This window comes from Tenrec ecaudatus, chromosome 1 (genome assembly GCF_050624435.1).
Source record: "Tenrec ecaudatus isolate mTenEca1 chromosome 1, mTenEca1.hap1, whole genome shotgun sequence".
Taxonomy (NCBI): domain Eukaryota; kingdom Metazoa; phylum Chordata; class Mammalia; order Afrosoricida; family Tenrecidae; genus Tenrec; species Tenrec ecaudatus.
In genome coordinates, this window is record NC_134530.1 from 155672974 (window position 1) to 155695756 (window position 22783).

At 46.7% G+C, this 22783-nt stretch overlaps 1 protein-coding gene across 2 annotated transcripts in view; it reads right to left on the reverse strand.

The window, feature by feature from the left end:
* Window positions 1-19266, reverse strand: part of ZNF697 (zinc finger protein 697) — a 39618-nt gene extending 20352 nt beyond the window's left edge. Inside the window, exon 1 of one of the 2 annotated variants that reach the window (XM_075560097.1) lies at window positions 18983-19266. The gene's annotated coding sequence lies outside the window, so the exon portion shown is untranslated. The other variant, XM_075560088.1, reaches the window with a different exon arrangement.
* Between the last annotated feature and the right edge of the window lie 3517 nt (window positions 19267-22783).

Consider the following 22783-nt stretch of genomic DNA (forward strand, 5'->3'; position numbering starts at 1 on the left):
GAGGAACGTAATCCTTGGCATCCCAACTTCTCTCCCAAGCCTATTTCGATGCAGCCTCCTGCAGCCTATGGGGAGAGCCTAAGCTACTTACACGGGGTCTCGTGGAATCATTAAGTTCACCCGATTTACACTACCTAATCATCTGAACTGCTTGCACTAATGTCTTCAGTCTGAAATTGATCAAACATGCAATCAAGATGCATCGATAATTATTGGCCATTGGAATGCAAAAGTTGGAAACAAAGAGGAAGGAACAATGGTTGGAAAATGTGGCCTTAGTGATAGAAATGAAGCTGGAGATTGCATAATAGAATTTTGTAAGACCATTGACTTCTCCATCCAAATACTTTTTTTTGTTTTGTTTTTTTGTGCAAATACTTTTTTTTTAACAATAAAAAGGCAACGATACATGTGGACTTCTTCAACTGAAATACAGAGAAACCAAATTAACTATATCTGTGGGAAGAAGCCATGGAGAAACTCAATATCAGAAAATAAAACCAACAGGGGTCAACTGTAGAACAGACCATCAATTTCTTCTATGTAATTTCTGGTTGAAGCTGAAGAAAATTAAAACAAGTCCACAAGAGACAAAATATGACCTTGAGTATATCCTACCTGAATTTCAAGAACATCTCAAGAACAGATTTGATGCATTGAGCACTACTGCTAGAGGACTTGATGAGCTGTGGGAGGGTATCAAGAAAGCAAAAGACCTTTAAAAATACAGGAAAAAAGAAAAAATCTAAGCGGATGTCAGTAGAGACTCTGAAACTTGCTCTTAACCATAGACTAGCTAAAGCACATGGAAGAAATAATGAGGTAAAGAGCTGAACAGGAAATGTCAAACGGTCGCTCAAGAAGACAAACAAAATTATTCTAATGAAATGTGCAAAGATTTGTCATTAGAAAACCAGAAAGGAAGAACATGCCCAGCATGTCTCAAAATGAAATAACTCAAGAAAAAATTCATCTCAAGTCGAACAATTGAAAGAGTCTCTGGGCAATATATTGAATGATGCAGAAAGCATCCAAAGAGGACGGAAAGAACAGTGCACCAAAAAGAACTAATCAACACTCAACCGTTTCAAGAGTAAGCATACGATCAAGAGCCAACGGTACTGAGTGAAGAAGTCTACACTGAAAGCATTAGCCAAAAACGAGGCTCCAGGAAGTGATGGAATATCAACTGAGATGTTTCAACAAGCTGATGAAGCACTGGGAGCACTCACTGTTCTTTGCCAACACACTTGGAAAAGGGCTACTTGGCCAACTGACTGGAAAAGGTCCATATTTGTACTCATTCCAAAGAAAGGTAACACCTCAGAATGCACAAATTATAGAATAATGTCATATGCAAGTAACATTTATTTAGCTGAAGATCGTCCAACAATGGTTGCAGCAGGACAGTGACAAGGAGCTGCTAGAAATTCAAGCCAGATTCAGAAACGGATGGAGAACAGAAAGCATTACTTCTGACAGCAGATGTATCGTGGCTCACATAACAATACCAGAAATATATTCCTGTGTTTTATTGACGGTGCAAATGCATTTGACTATGTGGACCAGAACAAAATATGGGTATCCCTGAGATGGGAATTCCATAACACTTGATTGTGCTCATGGGGAACCTGAATATGGATCAAGAGGCAGTTGTGGGAACAGAACAAAGGACTAATGCATGGTTTTACATGAACAAAGTCAAGGTCATATCATTTCACCATGCTTATTCAATCTGTATGTTGAGCAAATAATCAGAGAAGCTAGATGATATGAAAAAGAATGGGCGGGGGATGGACAACAGAAAAGGGGGGGAAGGGAGACTCCGGACAGGGCAAGATATGACAAAATAATAATTTATAAATTATCAAGGACTCATGAGGGAGGGGGGAACGGGGAGGGAGGGGGAAAAAAGAGGACCTGATGCAAAGAGCTTAAGTGGAGAGCAAATGCTTTGAAAATGTTTAGGGCAAAGAATGTACAGATGTGCTTTATACAACTGATATATGTATATGTATGGATTGTGATAAGAGTTGTATGAGCCCCTAATAAAAAAATAAAGAAAAAAAGAAAAAGAATGTGGCATCAGGATTGGAGGAAGGCTTACTAACAGCCTGTGATATGCAGATGCTGCACCTTGCTTGCTGCAAGTGAGGAGTTGAAGCACTTGCTGATGAAGCTCAAGGACTGTAGCCTTCAGTGTGGATTACCACTCAATGTAAAGAAGATCCAGATCCTCCAATTAGACCAGTAGCAGCATCGTGATAAAGGAGAAAGGATTGATGTTGTCAAGGTTTTGTCTTGCTCGGATCCACAATCAGTGCTCATGGAAGCAGCATTCAAGAGATCAAGTGACAGTGCATTGGGTCACTCTGATGCAAAAGATCTCTTTAAAGTACCGAAAGCAAGAATGCTAACTTGAGGGCTTTGGTGCACCTGACCTAAGCCAGCCTATTTTCAATAGGCTCATCTGCAGGTGAAAGTTGGACATTGAATAAGGAAGACCAAAGAAGAATTGATGCATCTGAATTGTCATGTTGGAGAAGAATATTGATAGTATTATGGAATGCCAAAAGAACAACAGGTCTGTCTTCGATGAAGTACAACCAGAATGCTCCTTTGACTTGTTATCAAGAGAGACTAGTCCCTGGAATAGAACATCATGCTTGGTAAAGTAGAGGGACGGCAAAACAGAGGAAGCACTTAAGACAAGATGCACTGACCCAGCAGCTGGATTCAAACACATCAACAATTGTGAGGATGGTGCAGGCCTTCTTTCCGCTGTAACTAGGGTTATTAAGAGTCAGAACAGACTCAATAGTATGCACCACCAACAACACAATCACTTGTGTGATGTGGCACATACACTATGAAAGAACTAAGTTCCTCTTCAAACCTCTAACACTGCCACTCTGGGATCGGCCTTATTTAAGCCAGTCCAGCCCCAGGTTTGTGACTCCTATCAGCTGCTTACTTGGGCAGTCAGTCAAATCACATTGATTCAGCCAGAACCTACCCAGTACACAAAGTGCTTTGTTAGTTAATCCTACTCTTATTTCTCACAGGAGTAGTGCCAAAGTCACAAACTCATTCCTAAGATATCTGCAATGTGTTAGCCAAGTCATTCTGCCTGTAAATAATATCATGGAAATACCAGGGTACAGGATGGGGTTCTAGGTGTAACACACAACTTCACAACAGAGGACGTCCCTAGGTTCATGTCCACAACAAGATCAAGTCCACCATAAAATCAAGCTCATTCCACATGAGCCATCACTTCAGAGGGCTTCTTACACTTACACTGCTTTCTGTTACATCAAAAGGTTTCAATAGCTTTGCATTCTGAGCCTTCTCTTGACCATCCTGTGAGAAGTGGTCAAAAGCGGGTCAGGTGCCAGGGCAAGCCAACGATCTTTGCCTTGTGCCATTAATAAGGAGAGATGCACAATTTTTAAAATCGAAAATGAAGACCAAAGGAATGTTTTGCTTGATCTCACGACGGTCTCCTGGGAGCAAAGGAATCAGGACTATTACTCAGGTCCCCTGACTCCCTGTGAGGGCAAACCAGCCCTGTGCCAGACCCTCTCTCAGCCCATCTTGTCATGTCTATGGCTAAGATGTAGAAGGAACTCTCGTGGCGCAGTGGTTTAGCGCTCAACTACTAACTGAACCAACGGTTGGCTGTTCTAACCCACCGGCCGCTCCCCCAGCTAGCGGGATGCGAAGGCCTGCTTTCAGAAAGACTGACTTGGAAACCCCTCTGGGGCGGTTCTAGTCCACTCTCTAGGGTTGGTGTGAGTCAGCGTCACCTCAATGGCAATGGGCGCGTGCTCTAGGACCCGACTCAGCAGCTGGCAGCAAGAACAACTCTAGCTTTGGAATCCCTGGTGGTGCGAAGGGGGAACGTGTTTGGCTGCTAACTGAAAAGTTGGAGCTCTCAGTCCACCCAGAGGTGCTTCAGAAGAAGGGCCTGGTGATCTCCTTCTGAAACGTGGGCTTTTCAAAACCCTGTGGCACAAAGCTCTATGCCGAGGCACCTGGGAGCACCATAACTTGGAAGTGCCCAAGACAACCAGCATACTGGCACTGTAGCCTGGGTGACAACACACTGATGCCACCTCTTCCTTCCCATTTTCTTGTTCTTTTCCATATATACATTCTATTGTAACTTTATGAACTTCCCCCCAAAGTCCAGAGAAAACACTCTTGACATTTAAGGTCATGTGACTTCAGAAATGGCCTCTGGTTTAATGGAGTTTGGATCATCTAATGTTTGTAGGAAAAGAAGACATAATGCCCTGCTGGCAACAAAAAGCAGTTGTTTGATTTCACATTGACTTAATGGGGTGTCAAGGTAAACACAGAATAATCCCAAATTCTTTATACTGCATTGGCAGCAACAGTCATCCTAAAAGAGAGAGAAAGAGAATAAAGGGGGCAGGCAGCAGAGATGAAAGAAATCCGATGAGGTCCCAAAGCACGTGTCCTGTTGATGTCATTTAGAGAGAATCTTTAAAAATACTTTCCCATTTGAACTATGAAGCCCTCTCATTAAAAAAGCATCACCCCCACCCCCCACCCCAGGGCACAAATAACAGAAATGTGGGTGAAAGAAGACAATGGACAGTGTAAGATACAAAAGAACACTACGGAGGATACATGAGGGGGGGGGGGAACAGAGGAGCTTCTACCAAGGGCTTCAAATAAAAAATGTCTTGGAAATGATGATGGCAACATATTTGCAAATATGCTTGATACGATTCATGTATGGAATGTTATAAGAGCTGTAAAAGCCCCCAATAAATGATTTTTAAATAAATAAACATCATTGCTTATCAAATGATATTAATTCCCCCCTGCAGTGCCATTTTGGGGCATCGCTTACAGACTCTTGGGGAAAGGAGAGATGAGCGTCCCCGAGCCCTAATAAATGCTAACGTCACCACCACACACACACACACACACACACACATACACACACACGACTTTTCATGAAACTGGGCACTTCCCGGGTGTGGGCCATTTAGCAGAGGGGACTAATTACTAAACTTAGTAAGGTAGGGCTCATACTAATATCAGCAACAATTGTTTCTCTGCTTCCAAATGCTGGGAAGCCAATGAATGCCTGTCGAGTCCCTGTTGAGACTGTTTTTGGAAACTCTCCTGGTGGCTTGGTGGTTCGTGAGAGGTGTGTGGTTCAGCCCCACCAGCTGCTCCACAGGAGAAAGACGGAACAGTTGGCTTTCGTAAGGACTTACGACAGCCTGGGGAACCCCAGGAGGTGGTCGGTTCTACCCCGCCCTACACCATCGCTGTGCGTCTTTGCAATGTGCCCAGCAGCAATGGTTTTTGTTTCTTGTTTTGTGGTTTCATCGCCCGTGATGTTGCCTTGCCCTGGGGCTCCTGGTGGGAGCAGTTGGGGTGCCGTGGGAGCATCCTTGCTTCCTATGAAGTAGCTGACTTTAATTGCTGGCTTCACAAGCACAGGCACCATTCTTCAGAGAGCACTGAGGCTGGCACACTGTTACAGTGCTAAACATGTACCAGGGGGTCTCCCAGACTAGTGGAGACTAGGGAGAAAGGCCTGGAGATCTGGAAATCCTGAGAAGCACACCGGTTCAGTCGTATTGTACCCAGAGTGACCATGTGTCAGGGGCCAACTCTACAGCAGCCAACTGCTTCCTGGTACTTCACTAGCTGGTCACTTCCTAAAACCAGGGAACCTTTGAGGTTTCTTTTTAGATTTTCTTCTCTTCCCCTTCCTCAATTGTGTTGATCCTTCTTCTAGATTAAAAGAGAGAACTCCGTTCAGAGGTCTCACCAATTGAGCGTCTGGCCCAACCTCTCTCCTCCAGATCCACATTCCTTATCAAGCTCTGGGAGCTATCGCTGCGGCCTGAACACCGTTCCAGCCCTCCAGCGCTGCTCTGCATCCCACGCGGCGATGCAGCATCCTAAACAGTGGTACAAGCACATGCTCCTGAGCAGACAGACGGCACGCAATGATCTGCTTCGCCCCTTCCAACATGCAGCCCTTAAAACAGTCTTCTAGCCCCTCAGTCTCCTTTTCTTCATCGTCTGTGCACCCTCCAGTCAACTCACAGCAACCCCAGGCGACAGAGCAGGGGAGGTCTCGAGAGATCACCAAGTCTTTCTGCTGCAGAACCCCTGAGTAGGTCTGAGTCCCCAACTACCTGGAAGCAACCAAGTGCTTCCCAAGTACACCCGCAGGACTCCTTGTCCTCCTCTAGACCAGGATGGGAAAGTAGTTCCCTTGAAGAGCTGTTATAAAAATGAAATGGATTTTCAGGGTCTGCCCCTGGCTCTGAAACCCCCAAACAAACAACATTTGTAATCAAGTCTATCAGACTCAAGAGATGCCAGTCTTATGAACGTTCACAGACACTAGCTCTCTAACCCCAAGCGGGGCTACAGCTCAGCTCTTCCGGACCGTGCCCATTTCTGTGATGGCCTTTTCTAACCTTCCCCAGCTCAACTCAAAATGCTGGGGTCAAGTTCGAACCCGCCGTCCCCCCACCCCCTTTCAATCAAACCAGCGGCGGCGCCCCTCCTTGCATCTATTTACTGTGGTTTCGCTGCAGCAGGTCTCACTCCCCATAACTCTGCTGAGTTGAGTACAATCCACCTCACCAACGCAGAGTGGCCGCTTGCATGTCCCCGGGGAGGTGTAGGAATGGGAAAGAAGCACAAGGACATGGGGTACATAAGGTCATATTGCAATCGATGATAAGAGACAAAAAGTGCATGATTCTTGAATGAAAAGCAGATTTGCTCCTTAGAACGTTACCTAATTCACAATAAAATGTGTGTGTGTGTGTGTTTTAAGCTACTATTTATCCGCCCCCCCCCAGCTCAGTCACCCCTAAATGACTTGCCACCCTCTCTAGAAAATACAAACTTGCACTTGGGGGTCAGGGAATCTTTTTTGTGTGCCAAGAGCCATTTGGAGCTTGGTAACATCATTTGCAGGTATTAGGGTCAAAGGTTTCATGCTCTCAGCCCAAATGGAGCTGCTTCCCTTTGGTGAGCTGTGTGATGCTGTCAGCTGATTGTGTGGGGAGGCCCCAGGTCCTCAACGGTGTAGCCAGAGGCTCTCTTACCTTCCCTTGACCTCTGTAGGGTACATCTCGACCCAAAAAAATAAAACATTGAAAAAAATAAAATCGCCTTACTCTAAATCCCTACAATGTGTCCTTCTCCACCCCGCCCTTTCTCACCCTGTGTTCTTCCTCAGGAAACCTGATAGTATCTCTCCTCCGAAGGAAAGCTGCACCTGCGGAGGGAGGTTAACCGCGGATTCTGAAGATGGAGCGCATGCTGGGATCTACCTCTAGCTACGCATCCTGAGGCCATGTGCTCCACCTCTTGGAACCTCGGTTGGTTGGTGATTTTTTTTTAAAATCTGTAAGATAGAAACAATATCTTATTTCATAAACTAGAATCCAACCAATTTTATCCTGATTTTTGGGAGCCTCTGTGTGTCACAGCAGGGATGCACTTCACGGGGTCTTCAATGGCTGACTTTTCTGAAACAGACCCTGTTGAAGAGTCCCTGAGGGGACTGGAACTTCTCAGTGAGTGGCCCAGGGCTGAACTGTCTGCATCACCAAGGACCACCCGTCTCATGAGCTTCGGGAGTGCTCGAAGAGCTAGAACAGAACATAATGTTCAACGTGCTTCTCAGCACCATCGGGACGATTTCCCCACAGCCACCTTAGAGAATAGGGTAGAACTGCCCCTATGGGGTTCCAAGACTGTAACTCTTTTGCAGAGTAGAAACCTCATCTTTCTCCTGTGGAGCGGCTGGTGGTTTCAAACTGCTGACCTTGTGGTTAGCAGTTCCCTGAGTTATCTGTTATGTCACAAGCTCTTGCTTTAGGCAAGGGGAGCACATTCAAATACACAAGAAAGTTGTATTTGACATTAAGAGTATCTATAAGATGGACTGCTCACTGTAAGGTGGGCAGTTCAAACCCACTGGCCGCTCTGTGAGAGAAAGGTGAGGTCGTGGGCTGTCTGCTCCCTTAAAGATTTCTACCTTCAGAAGCCCTTCAACAGGAAGCGCTCATACGAATCAGGAGCATCTTGATGGAAACAGTTGTCTGTGGGTTTGGAATCAACTTCTGAAGATTGTACCACTGAACGTGCGACGGAGCACAGGCCTCCCCTCACATACACAGGGTCGGAATCAAAGGTGGTCTTTAAAATAGGGCCAGAATTAAGAAGTAAAACCAACTTGGCCCCCGAAAAGTTTGAAAAAAAATATCTTTAAGAGAGAGTACATGCCACAGAGGAAGTAGGTGACCAGAAGTATTTGTCAAACGCCCGATTCAATCAAGAAACAAGTAGTTGCTAGAGATGGTGGACAAGAAAGAAAGAGGCTGCAAAGGTGTCTCCCTCTGTGCTATAGCCAGGCCTGCTCTCAGCCTGGTCAAGTTCAATGGAAATCCACTTTGCATAGCTTACTTAATAGAGTGATTCCTTCGGGTTTATCTCACGTTTAGATTTCTCATTCCCGTGATAAACTCATTTTAGAATAATACAGATCAGACCAATACAGATCAGGCACACCCATTCCAGAGAAAAAAAGAAAGGTCGGAAGTGTTCCTATCATAAACTGGTAGTATTTTTCCCACTTCATATAATCTTTAAGCTTCCATCATTCGGCACATCTCATTGTACAATATTTGACAGTGCTGCCAAGCTGTGCATAGGGCTTGCCGGGGCTGCTTCTGAAGTGGGGGCTGAGTCCTCCTTCATTGTCGGTTCAGTCTGGAAGCTCCGCTGAAACCTGTTCACTGTGGGGGACCTGCCGGCATTGCAAATCCCAGTGACACCGCTTCCAGCACGACAGCCACAAATAGACCACCACAGTGTGACAAACTGACAGACCCGGGCCATGTTATCCTCCATCGCATCCTAGACATGGGAAAGATGGGCACTGCATGAGGAAGGCCATGGAAGAACTGGTGCATTTGAATTGTGGCACTGGAGAGGAATTTTGAAAGTACCACGGACTGCTGAAAGAACAAACAGATCTGCATCGGGAGAAGGAAGGCCAGAGTGCTCCTTAATGGGCAGGATGGGCAGATTTCATCTTACATGCTGCGGACATGTCAGGAGAGACCAGGTCTTGGAGAAGGATGGAGGGGTGCGGAAAGAGAGGAGGAGCCTCAACAGTGGCTGCAACAGTGGGCTCAGACACAGGGACAGCTGTGAGGATGGCGCGGGACAGTGCGGCGCTTCGTTCTGTTGCGCAGAGGGTCAGATGAGCCGGAGCCTGCTCGATGGCACCTGACAACAACAACATGGTCAAAAGTGAGCAGACCCACTGTTAGCAAAGGTATTCGAAATGGCTCAGCATCATTAGGGCTAGTGTCCCCCTTGGTTCCAAGGTCCTCTTCCCATACCGGACCATGCAGAATTATTCACAGTGTTTATGACCTGCTTCAATCGCAGACTGAAAGCCAGATGTGCTTGGGTTCCCAAGACCATGAATCTTTATGGGCGCAGACAGCCTCCTCTTTCCCTGCAGAGGGACTGGTTGGAATCACTGGCTCTGTTAGCAGCCTCTCAAGGCACAGGCCACTATGCCACCAGACTGCTTGTTAATCAATAATAATGTCAGAAATATTGTTGCAAGTGACTTACGTGCCATACGGCTTAGATTACATGAGTACTAACAATAAAAACGTTTTGTAAAATCTTTCTACACTGAATTGCATTATTAGTGGACATTATTAGTAATGAGAGGAAACCTATTTCATTTTGTGCCTTTTCCTTTAATTACTACTTCCTGCTCAGATTGACTCACATATGCCAATTACCACAATATTGCAGCTAATCCCACTCCACCCCCAAAAGGAGGACAAAACCTGACCTGTGATAACAGTGGCAGCAGCCACAAAATTTGGGGTTGCAGCACTTGCCGATGAAACCACGCAATCTCAGCATCCCTGTGATTGAGTAACGAAAGCAACGCTGACTGGAGCCCATTAAAAGGTTCAAAATTCAGGACCGGTGGGGAGATAGTCATAAAGGTCAGTGAACAGACCTGGAATTACATATGCTTTCTCGGGTTTTTTGGTTTGTTTTCTCTTTTTTTCACTCTTTTATTTTCTTTTTGTTTTGTGTTATAGTTGTTTTGTCTACCTTTATAAGATAGGCAGGGAAGCAAGCAATGGGACCAACGGTTCTGGAGGGACTTGCGGGGTGGAGCGGTGAACAAACAATGCCATAGACAGGGGAACAACTAGGGAATTAAAATCAACAAGAAGGAGGACATAGAGATCCTGGTGGTTTGGGACCAAGAGCAATCTAGCTGAGAGGAATTACTAAGAGGCAAAAGAAGGGAGAGCATGATGTGGGGCATGAGGAAGGTAAATGGAAACAGAGGAAAGATCTAATAAGCAAAGCTATGGATAGAAGTATAAACATAGGTGTGAGCATATGTAAATATATTAACTCATAAAATAGAGGTATTAGCCTATGTACATATATTTATATGGCAATACATTGAGGAAGTGGAAGGACTTTGGGACTCTGCCCAAGCTCTCTCTCAATACAAGAACACTTTGTTCTAACAACCTAGCATTCTGTGATGTTCACCTTCCTGACACAATCGCAGAAGACAAAATGGGTGCCTCAGCAAAAAAGATGATGGTGCCCAGCTATCAAAATATATAGTGTCTAGAGTATTAAAGGCTTGAAGATAAACAAGCGGCCATCAAGCTCAGAGCAACAAAGCCCACATGGAAGAAGCACACCAGCTTGTGTGATGATGAGGTGTCAATGGGATCAGGTGTCAGGCATCAGAAGACCTAGAACAAAAGTGCAGATCAATGTGAATTAGGGGGAAGGTGGAGTGGAGACCCAATACCTAACTGTAGATAATTGGGCATCCACTCACGGAAGGGTCACAAGGAAGAGACAGACAGTCAGAGTGTAGTACAGCACTGGCGAAGCATACAACTTTCCTCTAGTTCTTTAATGCTTCGTCTCCCTCCTCCCCCACTATCATGATCCCAATTCTACCTTACAAATCTGACTAGAGCAGAGCATGTTCACTGGTTCAAATAAGAGCTCGAAACACTGGGAATCCAAGACAGAGAAACCCTTCGGACCAAGAATCAGAGTACTGGCACCAGGAGGGAAGGCAAAAGGAAGGGGGAGAAAGGGGGAGCCAATCACAGTGATCAACATATACCCCCTCCCCAGGAGGACGAACAACAGAAATGCGGGTGACGGCAGACAGCAGTAATGTAAGACATGACAAAAATTATTTTTAATTATCAAGGGTTCAAGAGGGAGGGAGAGGAGGGGAGGGAGGGAAAAAATTGAGGAGCTGATACCAAGGACTCAAGTAGAAAGAAAATGTTTGAAAATGATGATGGCAACATATGTACAAATGTGCTTGACACAGTGGATGGATGAATTATGATAAGAGCTGTAATAGCCCCCAATAAAATGATTTTTAAGAAAGAAGGCAAGACTCAATAATAAATTTTTTAAATGCTAAGTAGATAATGATATATTTTTTAAGATGCTAAAAAATGTGGTGAAAAAGCTGATGGTGCCCGGATATCAAAAGGTATAAGTTAAACAAGTAGCCATCTAGCAGAGAAGCACCAAGTCCACATGAAAGAAGCACACCAGCCTATGTGACCATGAGGTGTTGAAGGGATCAGGTAACTCAGAACAAACAAAAACAACCATATTGTTGAGAACAAGGGAGGTTGGAGCAGAGACCCAAAACCCATCTGTAGACAATGAGACATCCTCTCACAGAAAGGTCACAGGGAAGGGATGAGTCAACCAGAGCACAGTACAGCACTGATGAAGCACACACTATTTCTGTTTTCTTGAGGCTTCCTCACCGCCCACTATCATGACTCCAGTCCTGCCATTCACTGCAGGCTAGACTGGAGCATGGACACTGATACAAATAAGAGGTCACAACACAAGGGATCCAAGGCAGATAAAACCCTAGGGGACAGAAATAGGAGTAGTGATACCAGAAGGGTAGGGGAAAGGAGGGAAGAGAGGAGGAAGGGGAAGCCAATGGCAATGATGGACACATAACCCCCCATCCCACGAGGGAGACAAACAACAGAAACATGGTGAAGGAAGACAGTGGTTGGTGTAAATGATAAAAAATAATAATAATTTATCATTTATCAAGGGGTCATGAGGATGGAGGTAGGGGGTGGGAAGGAAAAAAGGGGAGCCAATACAAGGGCTCAAGTAGAAAATAAATGTTTAGAAAATGATGGCAACATATGTACAAATATGCTTGACACAATTGATGGTTGGATTGTTATAAGAGCTGTAAGAACCCCTAATAAATTGATTCATTAAAAAATTCTAAAATAAGCTGAGCGTTTTAGGCTTATTGGTATATTGACACATGGAAACTAGGCTTATAAAAAAATCTTCCTTTCAGGCACAGTGAGGGAATTGCACCTGATCTGACCCCACCACACGGAAGTGAAACACTAAGGGTGTGCAACAGAACAGCAAAGGGAGCATAGCAATGAAGTCCTTGAGAAATACCAAAAATAGACTATGGGGTCAGTGCACAGCACCCCATCAGTCTCGAGCAGAAAACACTTCTAAAGATCAATAAACACACCTTGAACTATTTATAGGCTTTTCTTTCTTTGTTGCTGTTGTTGTTTTGTTTTCTTCTGTTTATTTGTTTTGATCTGTCTTGCTTTTGTACATTCTTGTCTCTAGAGGCCTATCTAGATAAGATAGGCAGGGTAAACAATCAGGAGGAGAAAACAACAAGACTTGTAGTTGGGGGGTGGGTGTGGGTACAGGAGAGGGTGAGGTGGGGGAAAGGAAGTGGGTGTTAACAAACCCAGTGACAAGGGAAAAACAAGTGATCTAAAATCGATGGTGAGGAGAGTGTAGGAGGCCTGGTAGGATTTGATGAAGGGCAATGTAACCGAGAGGAAATACTGAAATGCAAATGAAGACTGAACATGATAATGGGACAAGAGGAAAGTAAAAGGAACTAGAGGAAAGGACTAGGAAGCAAAGGGCATTTATAGATGTCTAAAACAGGCATGTACATATGTAAATTTATTTATATATGATGATGGGGAAATAGATCTATGTAAATATATTTATAGGTTTAGTATTATGGTAGCAGATGGACATTGGGCTTCTACTCGCACTCCCTCAATGCAAGAACACTTTTTTCTATTAAACTGGCATTCCAAGATGCTTATCTTCCCGACACAATCACTGAAGACAAAGTGGATACATAAGCAAATGTGGTGAAGAGAGCTGATGGTGCCCAGCTATCAAAAGATAGAGTGTCTGGGGTCTTAAAGGTTTGAAGATAAACAAGCGGTCATCTAGCTCAGAAGCAACAAAGCCCACATGGAAGAAGCACACCAGCCTGTGTGATCATGAGGTGTTGATGGGCTCAGGTATCAGGCATCAAAAACCCAGAACAAAAAAATCATATCGTGTGCATGAGGGGGAGTGCAGAGTGGAGACCCAAAGCCCATCTGTAGGCAATTGGACATCCCCTTACAGAAGGGTCTCAGGAGGAGGTGAGCCAGTCAGGGTGCAGGATAGCACCAATGAAACACACAACTTTCCTCTAGTTCTTTCATGCTTCCTCATCCCCACTATCATGATCCCAGTTCTACCTTACAAATCGGCTAGACCAGAGCATGTATATGGGTACAGATAAGATCTGGAAACACAGGGAATCTAGGACAGATAAACCCCTTAGGACCAATATTGAGAGTATTCATACCAGGAGGGTATGGGGAAGGTGGGGGGAGAATGAGGGAACCAATTACAATGATCTACATAGGGGGTTGGAAAACAAAAAAGTAGGTGAAGGGAATTATTATTATTTAATAATAATAATTTCTAAATTACCAAGAGTTCACGAGAGGGGGGGTTGAAAATGAGGAGTTGATACCAAGGGTTCAAGTACAAAGAAAATGTTTTGAAAATGATGATGGCAACAAATGTACAAATGTGCTTGACACAATGGATGGATGTATGGATGGTGATAAGAGTTGTATGAGCCCCCAATAAAACGATTTTTAAAAATCGTCCTTTCACGTCCTGGTTGATTGCCAATTGCTCAGTCATTAAATAAAGACATGCTAACCCCAGGGCACTGGGAGATTGAATCCAGAGCTAGATAGCCCTTATTAAATAAGTAAATATTCAAATGGTTGGATAAATAAATAAATTTGCTAAAGTGTGACTTATTGCACAATCTTGGCAAAGTTTTCAAAAGACTATAAAGATCTAAAACATTGTGTCTGGATAAAAAGGGCCCTTTTCTCATATGCACACATCTGCGCCCATTGGAGCTGCATGTGCAGGTCCAGATTTTACCCTGTGTGATGGAGAAGCTCAAGGTTTCGCATGTGGCCCTCTCTGAACACCTAGCGGGAACACTGCGGCAAATGTGTGCACCTCAGAGCGGCCTTCTGCTCTCTCTAGAATGATTAATGTGCATATAGCGAACCAGGACCTGCTCCATGGGTACCGACCGGGCTTTCCAAGCGCAATGCAGCCTTGAGACCAGGCCCTATCCTGACCTGGAGAATTTAAAGGGGAAAGGAAGGCTCTGGCAGCTTCAGGAGATAAAGCTGGGTAAAGGAGGGGAGGCCACTGACCTTTGTACCATCCCTCATGAATGCATCATGCCATTCAGCCTAGCCCCAAGCCTTACACTAGTCTTGCCACTATGTCCGAGATAAAAACAGAATGAGTCCTCTTCCTGCCTCCCCACTGCCTTTCTTGCTTGCTATCTGCAGAGGCAGAGAAAGTCGTGATTTTCTCAGATGGGCAGCAAAAAAGGCCTTTCTTGAAAATGTGGTAGAGAGTAAGCAGGCAGTGAGGAGGCAGATGGCAAAGCAAAGGAGGCCTCCCAGGAGACGCAGTGCCACCAAAACGCCATCATCATTCATTGCCGGGGCTAGTCAAGCTTGCAAGACCTGCAATGCGCAGATCTGCTCTGGCATAGACCCAGAGAGCGTGGAGGTTTGTGAAAACTAACTTAGAAAATGATTACCAGAGTCTCTGTGCGGTGTAAACAGATTGTGCTTGGCTGGTAACCAAAGAATTTGGGGGTTCGAACCCACGCAATCTGCCCATGGAGGAAGCAGGTCTGGTGTTTTGCTCCCGTAACAATCACAGTCAAGAAAACCCTACCAATCAACAACAACAACATGAGTAGCCCAAAAAGAAAATGCTTCTCTCTTCTGATCCCTCGCCAGCCACAGGAGCCAACCACAGACAGGCAGCTGATGTTGTCGACCTCCATGTCTACATTTCCAGCCATTATCAATCCATCATCAGTGCATTCCCAAAAGTCCACCACATGCAGGGTGGTGTTCTAGACACACTGTCCCTTCTCTGCTGCTTGCAGGGACTATGCGGGTACGCCCAGTACACTGCTGACGATGACTCAGGTCGAGTGTCATCCAAACATTTAGCCCCAGGTACTTCAGACAAAGCAGGAAGTTAAAGCAGCAGCAGAGCTGGCTTGGTCAAGACAGGCTACCCAAAGGGCTTAGCCTTGGCAGAGGGGGAGGAAGAAAGAATTCCAATAGACTGGGCAGGAAAAAAGAACGCATTCAAAGCAGACGGCTTTGTGCTCAATGGTTTGATCAGGTTTTGTGAACTTTGCCTTTCTTCAAAACCCCAAAAAAACCAACTCATTGCACTCGAGCCAGCTCTGGCTTATAGCTACCCTGCAGGGTTGAGGGGGACCCCCCTTTAGGTTTCTGGGACCCCAACGGTTGTGGGGTGTAGAAAGCCTCTTCTTCTTCCCACGGAGCACCTAGTGGTTTTGAACTTGACCTGTGGTTAGCAGTCCAATGAATAAACAATGAATAACCACCAGGGCTTCCAAATCTCCCTTCAGTTCAGGATCTGGGGCTCCAAAAATATTTCATGTCTCTCTGAACCTTGGTTTCTTCATTTTTTAAATGGAGATAATAATAATATGTAAACCATTGGGATAAATGAGGTAAGCAAAAAGAAACCACACCCAAACTCACTACCATGAAGTAGATGCCAACTCATAGCAACCCTTTAGGACAGGGTGGCACTGCCCCTGTGGGCTTCCAAGACCAGAACTGTTTAAAGGAGTAGAAAGCCTCATCTTCTCCTGTGGAGCAGCTGGTAGTTTCAAACTGCTGGTCTTGTAGATCACAGCCCAATGCATAACCACTAAGCCACGAGGGCTCCTAAATGAGGTAACACACATTATCTAGTTCAATGTCTGATAAGCAGATGTTCAATAAAAGGTGACCATTAGGGGAAACATGAAAAATTTCCAGCTGCCCAGTTAGAAATAAGCGAGAGACCCCTAAATTGTAATGTCTTTGGGGGAACATTATAAGTATTAGACTGCTAACCTCAAGGTCAGCAGTTCAAACCCACCAGTTGCTCAGAGTGAGGAAGATGAGGCTATCTACTTCCATGAAGATTTGCAGTCTTGGAAATTCTAAATTGAATGAGTCAGAATTGACTCGATGGCCAGGGACTGGGAACATTTACCCTTGAACGTATGACATTTGGAGGCATGAAGGTGGAAGAGTAAGTGCCTGTTACATGTAGAGATGGGGTACTATGGGCTGCAAAAATGGGTGGGTCGTTTAGGGGTGGTCCAACAGAGGATAAGAATAGGTAGGTAGTGAATTATGAACCAAGTCATTAGTTTGGTTGGCCCGAAGGTGCCCTGGTGGTGCAGTGGGTAAAGGTTGGGCTGCTAATGGAAAGATTGGCCATTCACTCTGGCTAACCATGTGGTGGGAGGCGGATGAAGCAGTCTGCTTCTGTAAAGACTGACAGGCTCGGAAACCCCATGGAACAGTTCTCCTCTGTGCTACAGGGTCACTCTGAATTAGACTTGACCTAGTGTCAGTGGGTTGCTTGGGGTTGATTTGTTCATTATATGAACACTAGCTAGTGTGGAGTATTAAAACCCGTTTGGGGGTAGAACAGACAAGAAAAATTCGGATCTTCAATATGAAGAAAACCCAAATAAGACTAACATAAGTTCAGGCTGCTGGCCTCTTAGTGGTACTAAACTCCTCCCTCCCCCTTCTTCTTCTCCTCCCCATTCTCCTCCTTTCTGCATGAACAGGCAAGCTCTCTGTTGCCTTAATGTATCACCTTTGTACACAACCTTTAGCTCTCTGCCCCTTTTCACTGGATACTAGAAAGTAAGGAGGCAGGTAGCCTCTAGAACTGTTGTTGGAGAAGAGGAATGTGGTGTGGCTCCATCAGCCTCATCCTGCAGCCTTTACAGGCATCACGCTATGCCATCACGCCAGTTCAGCCGCAGCAGGGGGTTCTTTTGTTTGTTTGTTTGTTTGTTTGTTTGTTTGAATTGTATCCTTTTTATATCCTTAGTCCTAGAAAAACCTGAAGGCCATCTATCTTTTTCCTTCCAGTAAAATAAAAGGCAATCTGACTGCTCATTTACGCTCTTGATGCCGTCTGGGGCCACCCTAGTGCTCTTTCACCTGGCTAGACTCCTGGCTTCAGTCTCCCCACCTGCCCTTCACCCCCAACAAGTCCCATCACTAACACACACACACACACACACACACACACGCTAATGTGTTCTGAGAAATCACCTGAATTCACAGAGGGCAAAGGATTACTTGGTTGGCTCTATTAGCTTCTTAAGAGGGGTTCTTGGCAAACATCTGGGGGAAAGGGGGCAACAGGGAAGGGAGACACAGCAAAGCGTCTTAGGAGAGTGAGTTCACTTCCTGCAGTCACACTCAGGTTGTGTTCAGAGTTGCCCACTCACCCATCACTGCCCCTCAAAGACCATTAACTTGCCAGCCATTGTCCACCGCACTTGCCAACCCCACAGTCCCACAGCAGGACGGTAACATTCATACTGCCCTCCAGATTAAGGACCAGCATGCCAGCGACTGTAAGGAATGGTATACAACTTCATCCAGTGGAACCCAAACTGCAGCTCCTGTATCTAGAGGTGTTGGGAGCGGAGGGAGAAGCCGTTAGGGAAAATGAAAATTGTGGAAAGTCCCCGAGGAAGTGACCATCCAATTTCCAGCGTCCGGCCAAATGTATGCTGGTCATCCTGTACGCCCCGTGCCTCCGTACGGCGGCCCCTCCCTCAACTCGCCCTCTTCTAACACGCTCCTCTCTTCCTGATCCTCAGTCACAGGGTGTCCCCCACGTGTGAAGGTTCCAGCTTTGTCCTTCATGCCCCCCCTTCCCTCTGCGCCACCACTGCGGGCAGACATGTACACTGAGGCTGGGAAGCGTACCAGGCAAATGGAGCTAGATGGTGGCCCCGGGGCGGCCAACTGCTGCCCATCCTTCCACCCACGCGTGCACATTGTGTCATCTGCCCAGCCTGGTGGCAACCGAAGCCGCCCATCTGAACAGGCTGGAATGCCGTGGAGAAGACAAGGGAGGGATACACATCACAGCACTCGCAAGGACCCTTGCCTCCGTCCCCTCCCTCGCCTTTTCAAGCACAGGCGGGCGAAGGACCTGAACACGCAGGAGGCGAAGCGCCGTCCATCCCGATGCACAGATGCACACAAAGCCTCTGCACCTTCTCCGAGCCTTCCAAGCTCCTCCCTGGGCTACGTTTTTTCCGAGGGTCTCGGATGCCCCCTTCGGGGGTCTGCGGGATGGTCCGACTCCCCGCTAGCAGCGCTGCCCTCCTCCCCAGCCTCCCAGCGTCCTTCTCCAGCCCCGCGCCACATACCCCAAAGGGAACTCAAGCTGGCTTTGGGGACCGTGAGAGGGAGCACCCCAGGGCTCAAGCGCCCCAGACAACGGTCCAGTCCACCGGGCACGATCTGGACTAGCCGTCTGCCACCCGCTCTCGGGCACACGCCCATCCCCGCAGCGGTCCGATGCGATCCAGCTCAGCCCCACCGCCAGGCGACAGCGAGCCCGGCCGCAGCCACGCTCCTACCTGCGCGGCGGCTGCGGGCGCGGAGAGCAGCCAGGGCACCGAGCCCCGAGCCCCGCGCGCCGCGCGCCGCGCCGTGTCTGCCCTGGTGCTGCGGCGGCGGCGGCGGCGACCACGGCCGCGGGCTGGCAGGCGGTCTGGCAGGCTGCCCGGCTGGCTGGCTCCTCACAGGGGCTTCCTGTGGGGCTGGACAAAGGACATTTCCTGGGAGGAGCAGGGGAACGCTCCCAGCATGCCTCAATCTGTAGTTCCCGGGGACTTCCTGCCACCAGGACCCCGAGGTAGCCCGGGCGAGCCCGGGACCCCTAGAGCGAGGAGAGGCGACCTCGCCGTCCCTAAGCGCCTGCTGGGGGCCGGGAGTGTCCGGACGAATGGCGCCCAGGACCCCGCCCCGCGGCGCGCGCTGCGGGCGGGTCCCGCGGTCCCCACGCCCCCCACCCTCCGCGCGCCCCGCACGGGCTCCGGCCCCCTAGTTGTCGCAGTGTGCGGAAGGGACTGTGCGCTGGGAAGCGGCCCTTTCTTTAGAAATGGGAAAGTTCCAGATAGGATCGCTTTGGGATGACTTGGTTCTCTAAAGAAGATTCCCTCTCCCCGCCCTTACCTCCAAACTGCTGTGATCCGACCTTGGAGGGGTGGAAGCGGGTGGAGGATTAAAGAATTCCAGCGCTCACCAGGAATTCAGGTTCCTGGAGATCTTGGCGTTTCATCCTGAAACCCATACGGGGCTGATTGTTTCCAGCTCCTAACCCAGTGACATTCCTCGCTCCGAGGTTGGCCTTGTCCCAGCCATCTTTTCAAGGAAAAGCAACTCGATTAAGAGGTTGGAAATAAATGACATGCGTTAAATAGAAAACACGTGCAAACCCAACCCACCTCTAATGCCACATTTCTAAGGCGGCCGGTTAGGGACGCGCTAGATTTTATCCTTTCGTCTTTCCGACCCAATGTCCCTGGCTTCTAGGACAGAAGGCCCTTTTACCTGCGTGGTGGGTGCGGAGTGGTAGAAGCAGTGTCTCGGGGAGAGAAACTAGATAGACTTCCAGCCTCCTAAACGTCTGTGCTCTCCTCTGTGAGTTACTGCCTAAGGCTGCAATGGAGGATTTAGCAACGGGAAGCTCTGGGAAGAGCCACTGGAAGCGAAGCAGAGTGTGGAGAATGGTTAAGGGAGTTGAAGGACGGTTCTGAAGTGTGTTTCAAGAGTAATCAGAGAGAGAGTCATGATGATCTGTCATCGCTGGCATCTGGCATCTCAAATCGAAATGAATCAGAACGTTTGACTAGTGGGTTTCGCTTCCATTTCAGAAAAGATTAGCCGCGTTAGATTACAATCTTTCTCTCCCAGGAGCCCCCAAACCACAGGGATAAGGGCTGTAGAACCAAGGAATTCGGGGTAGAATTGAGAGGATGCTTACAGATGCAACAGTTGACCTCCCCAAAGTTCACACTCTGTTGACTGTCCCCCTAGTCAACTGTGCTGTGGTCCTTGCATCTTCCAGATCCCACCGATTACTGCCCCTAACTGGATTGCAGCTGGACAACATTCTGCTGAAACCTCTTCCCCACCCTGGCCCCCCAGTGAGCTTGAGTACCTGTTGGTGGACAAACCCAGCAGCCTCTTTCTTGCTCAGTTGGCTGGAGCATTTACAGGTGTCTACTCTGCCCTCGCTGAGCTTATATGCTTGCTTTTAAGCACATTCTTCTCAAGATCAAGTTCACTCATCATAGCCACCGTGCACCAAACCTGCCCTTTCCCTTTTCTTAAGCCAACCCAGGTTAATGTGTTACTTAGACAGAGCCACCTGGGCCCTGCCATCCTCCTGAGCAGAGTGGATCTCCAACAGCATTCAACTGCAAAGTGTTTACTGAGCAACTACAAGCTCTGTTTGACCTTCAAGGAGCTGCGTCCGTGAAAAGATGGACTTAACCTGGCGTGAGTGTTACATCCAAGTCAGGTGCAGAGGCTGAGTTCTCAGAGAGTGATGCTCTTAACATAAGCCCCTCCATTTCAGCACAGGACAAGAGAAGGACGGCCATGATCTGAGAAGGGAAGGGAAGAGAGAAAAGCAAACAGGAAAGACCAACATTTCACTGAGTCCCAGAGGATGTTTGCTAGGGATGGAAGTGGAGTCGGGAGAGAACATTCTGTCCATGGGTTTTCATTTGCATGTGTTTTAAATTTTGTGTGCAGAATGCACACATAGCAAAACACTCGGCAATTCAACTGCTTCCGCAGGTACATTGACTGCATCCTTGGAGTTGTGCAAGCTTTCTCGTCCTCCTTTAAGGAGCCTTTCCTCCCAGATTAGCATAGACGCCCTGCCTCTGCAGGTCTCTAGCTATTCTTTGCAGGAGTTGTCCATTTAATGAGTAGTTATTTCAAAAAAGAGCATAATGCTCGAGGCAGATTCTTTTTAATTTTTTATGGCTTACAGCTTATTTTTTTCCTTTTTAAGCGTATTTTTCTTTATTATATTTTAATTTTAATAAGTCATTTTATGGGGACTCTTACAGTTCTTACGATGATCCATGCATCAATTGTATCAAGCACGTTTGTACATATGCTGCCATCATTATTTACAAACATTTTCTTTCTACTTGAGCCCTTTGAATCAGCTCCTCTTCCCCGCCCCCAACCTCCCATCCTTGTGAACCCCTGACAATATATATATATTGTTTTTATTTTCATATTTTACACCATCTGGTGTCTCCTTTTACCCACGTTTCTGTTGTTCATCCCCTCTCCTGAGGGGCGAATGTATGTCAGTCATTGTGATCGGTTCCCCCTTTCTCCCCCTTCTTCCCCCACCTTCCCTTACCCTCATGGTATCACTACTCTCATTATTGGTCCTGGGGGTTTTATCTGTCCTGGATTCTGGGTGCTGAGAGCCCTTATCTGTACCAGTGCACATGCTCTGGTGTGCACTGATTTGTAAGATAGAACGGGGGTCCTGATAGTGGTGTGGAGGAAGCACTAACCACTAGAGGAATGTGGTGGGTTTTATCAGTGTTATACTGCCCCCTGGCTGACTCATCCCTTCCTTGTGACCCTTCTGTGAGGGGATGTCCAGTTGTCAAAGGCAGATTCTTTTGGGGTTTTTTTTCTTTTAAAAATCATTTTATTGAGGGCTCGTACAATGCTTATCATAATCCATACATCCATCCATTGTGTCATTTGTACATTTCTTGCCATTATTATTCTCAAAACATTTTCTTTCCCCCCTCCCCACCCCCTCCTTCATGAACCCTTGATAATTAATAAAATATTTTTATCATGTCTTGTACTGTCTGACGTCTCCCTTCATCCACTTTTCTGTTGTCCATCCCCCAGGGAGGAGGTTATAAGTAAATCCTTGTGATCGGTTCCCCCTTTCTACCCCACCTTCCCCTTACCCTCCTTGTAACATTATTCTCAGTATTGGTTCTGAGGGTTTATCTCTCCTGGATTCTTTATGTTTGCTGTTCTTATCTGTACCAGTGTACATCCTCATTCACAATGATATGATTTTTTTGTTCTTTGATGCCTGATACCTGATCCCTTTGACACCTCGTGATCACACAGGCTGGTGGTGCTTCTTCCATGTCAGCTTTGTTGCTTCTCAGCTAGACGACTGCTTATTTATTTTCAAACCTTTAAGACCCCAGATGCTATATCTTTTGATCAGCTTTCTTCATCACATTTGCTTATGCACCCACTTTGTCTTCAGCAATCATGTTGGGAAGGTGAGCATCATGGAATGCCAATGTAATAGAACGAAGTGTTCTTGCATTGAGGGAGTACTTGAGTAGAGGCCCAATGTCCATCTG